Consider the following 9,666-nt stretch of genomic DNA (forward strand, 5'->3'; position numbering starts at 1 on the left):
TTTTGTTCCTCGTCGTAGATAAGCCATAGTCATGCAGTATGTCATTGGATGTTTTTTCTTCTTCTTTTTATTGAATCTGTATATTATTACCACTGCGGTGCAGAAATTGAATTTAGTGATTATGTTTACGACTTTTTTGTGTGGTGCGGCTTCTTTTTTTTTTTGTGTGTGTTTTGCCTATCACTGCAGAAAACGTGTTTTTTCTTTGTATAAATTCCCCCCCCCCCCCACACCCCCTTATGTAATGCCCGAAAGGGCCCTTAGGGTAAATGAATAAATATATAAGCGGACATTGTCTTGTAGAAGATTTAGTTCAAAACCGATCAACAAAACAAAACCCAACAACGATGGAATGTTGACCCGTTGCATGGCACTCGAATCACCAGAAGCCCTCACTCTCACTCTGACTTTTCTTTTTATTCACACATACGTCTAAATATCAGCTAAGATAACTCTTGAAAGAATACAACATATCATTAAAATAAAAACAATACACCATTCGAATAAAAAAAGATACACAACTCGCAGAACCACTACCCTTCAGTGTTATATTGATCATGTTTCTGATTTATGTTCAGCAAATTCCTTGATGCTTAATACAGACAAAACAAAACGACACTGACAATGTCACGAAAACGCGAGATTTTATTTTACCTTATGTTCTTCAGTGACTACACGTGTCACCATGATTCGTGACCTCGGGACATATTTTGACCTTAGGTGTTCTTTCCCTGGTCACGTTACCCTGATTGTTGCCTCTTCTGTACGAATGCTTGGTTTACCTTCTGGCCTGTCATGTGACCTTAAGGACTATTTTTGCATTGTACGTCTATTTTTCTGCCTTATACGAACAAAACTTGAGTTCACTATTGTTTCATGAACTCGTTGCCGGCTTTTGATGTGTCTCGAATTGAAACTGTACAGAAACGTTTTATTTGTACCATCAACAGAAGATGCTACTATGACTATGATTACCTACTCAAATGTCTGCATTTAGAAAATCTACCCACTTGCCGGCCCACCTGTGACATTATCTTTCTACACAAAGTAACTCACGGTAACTTCGATGCTGACTTCCTCTTTACATTTTCATGCACCTGATCGCTTTTTAGACACCCGCTGTATTTATCCTTCTCTTCAAGGAAAATATTACAATTAATTAGCATGCAACTCTCATTTAAGGATTTAGAGCATCCATGTTTGAGCATTTTTGATTAAATGAACTCTTTCAAGCGTAAAATAGCTTGTGAGCTATGTTTAAGACTCTTTTGATGATATAGACCATTCCCTTTTTCTTTTTTGTGCGATTCTATGTGCGAGAATATTTCTTCATGAACTGTTTTGCTCTAACTTTCTAAGAAGCGTAAACTTTTTTTAGTGTGAACTAGCTTTGTGCAATTTATTTATGACTTCCTCGCGATGATTTTGACCTTTCGCATCTTCTATCGTCTGTGAAAGTATATAAATTGTATCTCTTAAATTTTCTATCTTGTGCTACCCCATCAAAACCGCGAGGTTGTTCTGGGGCACGAAGGAAATAAGGAATTCTTCTTCTTCTTCTTATGATTATTATCATTATCTCAGTTCAAGCGGTTTGTGTGTGTGTGTGTGTTTTGCACGTGCTGTATGTCTTCTAAACTTTTTCACTAATCCAATTCAGGTGTTTTTTGTTTGTTTTTTCACCGGGTAGTAAATCTTTTTCTCAAGTGTGATTAATTTTTTCTGTGTTAACGTTAATTAACTTATTTCTACTGCTGCTACTTCTGTATTTTCTGCGGCGCGTGAGCTGGTCATATCCAAGACCTGGAAACAATAATTTACAAACCTACCTCCCCAAAACCCCCAACAAGCCTCATGCTGAGTCCAGCACTACCTAGAATTTTCTACCTAAAGTGCACATGCATATGGTACACACCCACCGAGTCCCCCCATGGAAGTCTATTACGAACACTGGAGAGGAGGCGGTCTCCTCTCTAGCGTTCGCTCTGCTAAAGTGGAAGGAGGTGGGAGGAGCTTCCCCATAAACTCTCCAGCTGTCACTGACAATGTGCCATCCACCATCAGTCGCCTCGGAAACCGAACAGCAGTCACTTTCGGCTTATAATGAGAGACCCGATGTTGGGACGCTCTCTCTGTTATCTAATCGTCTGCTGCTCCAAATGTCAAACAGGTGGCTGACTGAATCCATGTGCAGCGCTTTTGTATTTTACGTCGGTGTTTTGAGGAAGCCGCGGTGCAGCGGAGAGGACGTCCATGGGGAAAATACAGCGGCAGGAGAGGGACGAGTTGGCCCTTTTATCCCCAGGATTTCCCCACCTAGGGATTTGTAGCTTTCCTTCTGCCGCCTCTCGCAGCATTCCTTAGGTGGGACCGTCCGCTCATTCAATCAAGGCATGCAAATTGAAGCGATCCGTTTAATGGCGCAGTGGCTTCTTTCGATTATACCTTTCTCTCTTTTAAAAGGCCATCGCCGTTCTTTCTTTTTTTTTTAGTGTGTGTGAGTGTGTGTGTGGAAATCCGTCGGTAAAGGCATTATGTTGCATTGGAAGGAGGAATGCCGATTGTCAGCAATTAGCGGACTTGTTTTATAAGTACGGTTCACTTTTTGTTTCGTTTTTGTTTTCCGGAAGTGCAAAAAGAATTAAAACGAGGGACGTTTCGAGAACGCCTTTTGTCTAAAGCCTTTAGAAGCTTATTTTATGAATGGACTTGGTATGTTCGCGTTTTTTGTGATTATGTTGCCCCCTAATTTTCTTTCTCTTTTTCTCTTCCGCACCCAGATATATTCTTGCGCGGCCGCACATGTTTTCATGTGCGTCACCGAAAATGATCTCGTGTAATGCAAGCTGTCTGGTCGTTTTTCGTCCCGCGCAGCTGTATAAAGAGATTTCCGCGAAACTATAGCCTCTGCACAACTGGGAGAACCACATGCTATCGAGGTGACCACGGCCGAGTGCGTCGCTTTGCCGCGACGATCAAGTACAGTTTCAGGCCATTTATTATTATTTATTTATTTACATTGTACCTACGTCACCTTCTGGTCATTATTGTAGAGTGTGTGGGGGGGGGGGGGAGGGGGGTTAGAAAACATTATGACAAGTAAAAAGAGATCACGTCATCATCATTAATGGACACAATATCTTCCGGGAGGTCGTTCCACTCTCTCGCGGTTTTGACAAAAAATGAATTAGGAAAATTGCCAGTCCTGTAAATGAGAACAACAACCTTTTTAGAATGATCACAACGGGAAGAGACGTAGGAGGGCTCCATAAGATAAGTGGCTTCATAAATTCCTGTTTCGTTGTGAAATAAACAGTGGAAGAATTTTAGTCTTAGTTTTTTCTTCTACATTCGAGGGTTTCCCATCCCAGAATGGCTTTCATATCTGCAACACTAGCGTAAGGGTCATAGTTGTTCATTACAAAACGCGTGGCCTGATTTTTATTTTTTTTTAGTCTATTGATAAGAAGTCGTAATAAGGGACCCACACAACGCACGCGTAATCAAGGATCGTTCTTACCAAAGAAAAATAAAGCGTTTTTTTAACGTTTTGCACGGACCTTAAATTTTGGCGGATAAAACAAAACATTTTATTAGCCTTTTCGATTGTGCTTTCTATACGGCTGTTTCATTGTAGGAAATGCACAAATAGCACTCCTAGGTAAACATACTCGAACACAATATATAAAGCGGTCCTGTTGATAATTCAGCTTTGAGAATCGTGCAGCGTACTCCTTGAGAAACGACATGTAAGCTGCACGATTACCTCCAACGAGACGGTCGACGTTTGGTCCGTTGGACCTTTCCAAAAAAAAATAAATAAATACACTGCAGCCTTACTCAAAGGAATCAACGAAATACAGCACCCGCTTAACGAAAAAAAAAAAAAAAAAAGGAAACGTTAAGCCTTTTTACTCTGGTGAAGAAGGAAGACCAGCGAAACTGTACTATGGTGGGAAGCCGGCCGCAAGTCGGCAAGCCAGAGTGGAACGGCTCGCAAGGTTGCCGCCATCTATGAGCGACGGCGGCAACCAGACAACCGGCGCTGGTTGCCGTCGTCGCTCGTAGATGGCGGTAGCTGTCCAGAGTTTTGTGTCATCAAGTCATTTGAGCTCCGCTGTAATAGAGCAAAGTTGCGCAGTATCGCGATAGTATCACGGACGGACGGACGGATAGACAGATAGATAGACAGATAATTTTATTAAATGCCTGCCCACAGCCAAGTGACCTGCGCGACAGTGCACTGTCCAATAAGTGAATACAGAAATAAATGCATGTTTCTCAAGTAATAAAATCAAACAAAAATGGCATCGTCTAAAAACAAGGCATTATAGGTTTGTTGCAATCGTGTCATCGAGCACATTGATCGCATGTTAGGATAAAAAGTGTCTCGGCAGCTGGATGACCGCCCAGAAGGCACGCGGAATCTCAATTGGTCATCAACAACTCTGAACAGTGAATAGCGCCATGAAAACCTGATATAAAAAAGTGCATATCTCTAGCAATTCTTCTATCATGCGCAGTATAAAGATTGAGGTCCACCAAAAGAGAGCTGTTGCCATAAAAGCGGCGGCACTGCATGCATGCATTGCTTCAGGTGTATTCGGAGGAGCATCAGTTTTTTTTTCGGAAATGGCGGCAAATGTTGAGTAAAGTCAAGTCGCCACCGAGCAGTTGTTTTACTCTTGCTGACGAACTATTTAACACAATACACTTATAAGGCACTTATTTGTATCGGTCTTTAGCCGCCATTACTTTACTCAGAGAAATGACCAGATGACGTCTCGAAAGACGATTGCGCATTTTCACATGACGATACGCAATTTTTGTTACCAAATTCGGGCAATGAATTTGAAGTCGGGAATTTTACTTTTTTTAGAAAGTACAAAAAAAAAATACTTTGGTAAAGTACAAGTACATGCAAAGAGAATGTACTTCAATTTAAGTAGAAGTTTTCTAATCCTACTTAAAATGGTACTCTATGTACCATGGTCTTCAAGTACTTCCCAATTCAGCATTTTTTTTTTTATAAAAACGTTGGGGGAATTTTATACTTTTCAACGATTTTCGAGTCATGGAACACCTGAGTATGCTGAGTTTTGGGAGGAAAGGTAACGCAGAGAGGTCCCCTTTGCGTTGCCCTTTAGCATGCGATCCTTGAAGTACAGCATAAACTACGGGAGCACGAGATGAGTTTCAGGCCGGGTGCTGTATTTCGTTGATTCCTTTGAGTAAGGCTGCAGTGTGTACACCTCCTGTAGAGGGCGAGAGTTCCTACGTTGGGGAGAAGCGGGGACAAACCCTTGCTTTAAATACTTCGTCTCCTTGAGCTTCAGGACACAAAGAAATCGCCAGTTTTCGGCACTAAATCCACATTCACTGGGCCTCACTTGCAGCGTGTCTGTCAGGTTCCCGCGCCTTGTAGTAGCAGAGTTCTTGAAGTGAGGGGATCGTAAAAAAGTTTAGAGGGTTTCGGACCCTCCAAACTACCCCCTCCCCCTTGTCTACGCTATGTGCTACCCCCTCTTTGCAAATATCAGCTGACCTTCCAACATCTTATATATTTTTGTGCAGAAATGTTGGTTGCCAAACAAACCTAGCAATAAAATTCAAAAGCAATTTGTAATTTGAGTATAAGTTACTCAGAAAAAGTAATTAAAGCAAACTACTAATTACCGAAATAAAAATGTAATTGAAAGTCGCTAAACTACTCAGAAAAGTAGTTAAACTACAGTAATTTGAGTAGAATAGTTGATCTAGGTACAAGTCTGGGTGATTCCGAAGCATATAAGACGACAATCTGAGATGCGCCCTCACGGCAAAACAGGGTTCATTTCGGGCTGAGGCCTTTCGTCAAGCGTGGTACGCAGTCTTTGCCGTTCTGTAACTATGTGGTTCAACAGGGCGGACACGTTTTTTTTTAGCGGTATTAATGATAAATAAAGAGTTCCAGGTAAGGAGTAGCGCATAAACTGGCACAAAAAAAAAAAAGGAGCACAGGCATTGATTACCATTCGCATTCGCCACGAACTACACCCTCCCCACGTAGCACCGTTCAAGAACAAATGCATTTCTCTAAGTATCTGTATCTGTATTCCGGAATACTTTTTCGTCGTTTCTGCAGAAGTATCTCGGGGATATCCCGTTACAAAAAAGACAAATGTATCTCGATATCGGTATTCGGGCCTTGAAATACGAGTATCTCAGTACTTGTATTCTTGAATATATTTGGAGTATCTCTGCCCAGCCCTGAAATAGAGTGGAAATTACGCAATGTTGACACCGCGGCGCAAAGTGAAAATTGAAACATGAGCAAGTGTTCGGCACGACGGTTTCGCGGGCGGTCTGGTCTACGCCGGGCTTCAAGTTACGGTGGACCTCAGTGCATTTCCAGCCCAGAGCTGTGAGCGTATTGCGTGACTTGGCGTCACGCAGGTCGTTGCTCCCTTTCGAATGTCACGTGACACTCGGACGGTGCTGGACTGGCTCCGATGACTCTTAAGCGTCGGCTGCGGTCATTCGGAATTGCTGAAATGGATCATAGTCCGGGCACCACGTATCTCACCCGCGCAGGAGTCCGCGTATTAAACGAACGACACCGCGTTCAGAACCGTCTTCGTTGTCCCTTAGTCTCTTTAGGCTCGTGTATTAGCTTGGTATTGCTAAACGCTTCTACCTGGCGTTCCTCGATTTCTCTATTTATTTCTTTGCGATCACATCACTGTAGTTCTCTTTGGGAGCCCTACTTCATTCTGGAATTCGAACGTATTACCGATACACATTAGGAGCAACAAAAAGAACACGCTGAACGGGGTTCGTGTTGCACGAGGGTTGCCGAGGGTACCTGTCAACTGACTTATACCCGCACGATGCAGAAGACGTCGGCATTTGAATTCCGCCGCTGCACCAGACACGGATCGAACGCGGAGCGTGTGTGGTATAGAGTATCAAAGTATCCGAGTAATTAAAATTATAATAAGACTGAACGCTTAACGGCGATAAAAATATGCTAGAAACATTTCTGGCAGATGAATGCAAAAAGAAAAAAAAAGACATATTTTTCATCCACAATGTGCAAAAAAAAAAACGATAGCTGTGGAACAGTCGCGGAATGCTGGTGGATGGGTGCCATCACGTACTTGAGGATGGAGGTACGACGTGCTTAATCATGATGTCCATCGTGGTTGGCGTCGTGGATGCCAGTGACGACCGCCAGCAGTGCTCGGCATCCAGCATTACGTGTAGCCACTGGATACGGCCAAAGTGCGATTTCGCATAACGCGAGAAATGTTTGGAAACAACTCTTTGATGCAGACGACACGAAGATTCTCACTTCGTCGCTCCATTTTTGGCGGGACGCCAGGGCTGCCCTCTTTGATTTTCTCGCACGGCATGGCCGACAGGATGCAACACCTCATAAGAAGCCAAAGCCGTAGCGCTCCGGGTCGTGACGTCACAATGGCCGGAGAAGGGTGGAAACGCCGAGGAAAGGCCACCTGTCTGGTTCTCTTTACCCCGGCCGCGTCGTCGGCTCACTCATGTCACGTCGTTAGTTCGTGCGCATTTATCCGACATTAATATACGTTTTAAATTCGCAGTATTCTATAACTTAATATATATATGTATATATGTGTGCGTGTGTGCGTGTGTGTAAAATAAACGTCATACACAACGCGTTAACAAGATTGAAAGTACCAAATTTATATTTACGATTATCGACGTAAACGTGGGACCACAGTGCAGTCCAGCAGCTCCCCACACTTTTCGAATGAACCGGATCCGGTGCGACATTTACTTACTCAGGTGGGCTCTGATTCCGGTAATTTACTTTGTGTGTGAGCTGCTGACTGTCTGAAAAGGAACGCCGAATCGTTTGAGATGAGAAGGGTACCGAAAAATATCTAATAATCGCCGCAGGGAGCGCACACGAGCAAGAGATTGGTCGACGTCGTAAACCCTTTCGTCCCAGTAGGGTGGTTTCATTTGAAATCGAACACGTCTGTCGGGGTTGGTCTTTCGATTTTTATTTAAAAAATGTATGCGATTGGCCGCCCCATTTCTGGAAAGAACAAAACCGCTTTTCAAATTAATTTTTTTTTTTTCATTTCACAAAAAAATATATTGAGTGGAGCAGTGTGAAAATCTGTTTTTCACTCCGTGATTTTTCTACCCACTTCTGTACGCTGGTATAAATACGGAAAGCATTCAAAACTCACAGTAATTTTTTTTTTGCTGTTGCATGTAATTTCGTCTGTTTTTTAGTTCAAAGAAGAGTACTTTGGCACTTTTTATTGAGGTAAAGAATGTCAAACATCGTCTCTTTGATGATCCGGTAACATCTTCAGAGCCTTCTAACTCATGAGTTATTATATCTGTCGCTTACCAAATACTAGGCGGGTGTCGTCCCAGTTGCGTCACAAGGGGGGTGCCGGGGGGGGGGGGGGGGGCGGACCGCCCCGGGTGCAGGGCTCAGGAGGGTGTCGCGGCGGGCGACGAGCCGGGGGGGGGGGGGGGGGGGAGGCATTTGTAAACTAAATACGCGCAGTAACATTTAAAGCTTCACTGGAATGTTAATGACCAGTTTATGTGTGATTATTAAGAGTGCGTTGTTTTTGCTTAGAGTATATTTATACTAATGTTATTTTGTTGCCTTTATTGCATTTGTACAGAATCCCTCTGTATTAAAGCGGTACTTCCCCGAAATTTGAAATATACCCCTCGTGTTCAAAAAGTAGGTTGAATATGATCCACAATATCCGTAAATGACAATCGCACGTTTGTATTTTGGGCCTGGTGGCTGTATTTTTTGTTATAAGCGGCCCACTCTGGCAAGCGCTCAGAGAACAGCCAGCGGAGAGCACGTGACACCCCACGCAATCGTGACGTAGTTCGTCTCGGGACGACTAAAGCTATGGCGAGGCTGACGTCGAGAGGATGGCTTAGTCGTTCCAGCCACCGAAGCGGCTGCTTTTGTACGAATTTTGAGTGACGGGTTAATCTTTTATAATCTTGTATACGGGGACACTAGCGACTTTTGGGACACAGAAGAGAGTTTCGGGAAAAGGGGAGTTCCTTCTTCCCCTCTTTTCTCGTCGTGGCCACAGGCGATACAGTTACCATCACTAGCTGTCAAGGTTCCTAGACGGGCATTACAAACGAGGCTTTAGCGACATCCACCAAGTGCTCTTTGCTAATCGTTTAATTCGTCTTAAAATTCATTCTCACGACTTTTTAAACAAAAATTTGGTGTGTTCGATGTGATACTGCTCCTTTGAACACATATAGACCAAAAAATGAGCGCCGAAATTTCGTTGTAGTATCCCTTTGGAGGGGCGATGCAACCATTTGCGTACGTCGCGCAAATACCGATTAGAACTAATCCCTGACGTTAATGACCAATAAAACACGCGATTGTTTTTCACCACACGCAATGGAAGTCCCAGAAAAGAAAAATTAAAGAAAAACGAGCAGAGTTTATTCTCCCAACTCGCAGCCAAAACAAGCGGCAACGTGATCTGGAGCCAATATATGCCGCTAATGTTGATCGTATAGACGTTTTACACACGCGCCAAATTACAGCCACCATTGCTGACCTTCTCTTGTATTACCGAGATGCCGAGCAACTGAAACGGTAGTTGACGATCCTCTACAAAGGCCGATGCTTTA

Source organism: Ixodes scapularis, unplaced genomic scaffold (genome assembly GCF_016920785.2).
Source record: "Ixodes scapularis isolate PalLabHiFi unplaced genomic scaffold, ASM1692078v2 PGA_scaffold1__304_contigs__length_218370807, whole genome shotgun sequence".
NCBI lineage: Eukaryota > Metazoa > Arthropoda > Arachnida > Ixodida > Ixodidae > Ixodes > Ixodes scapularis.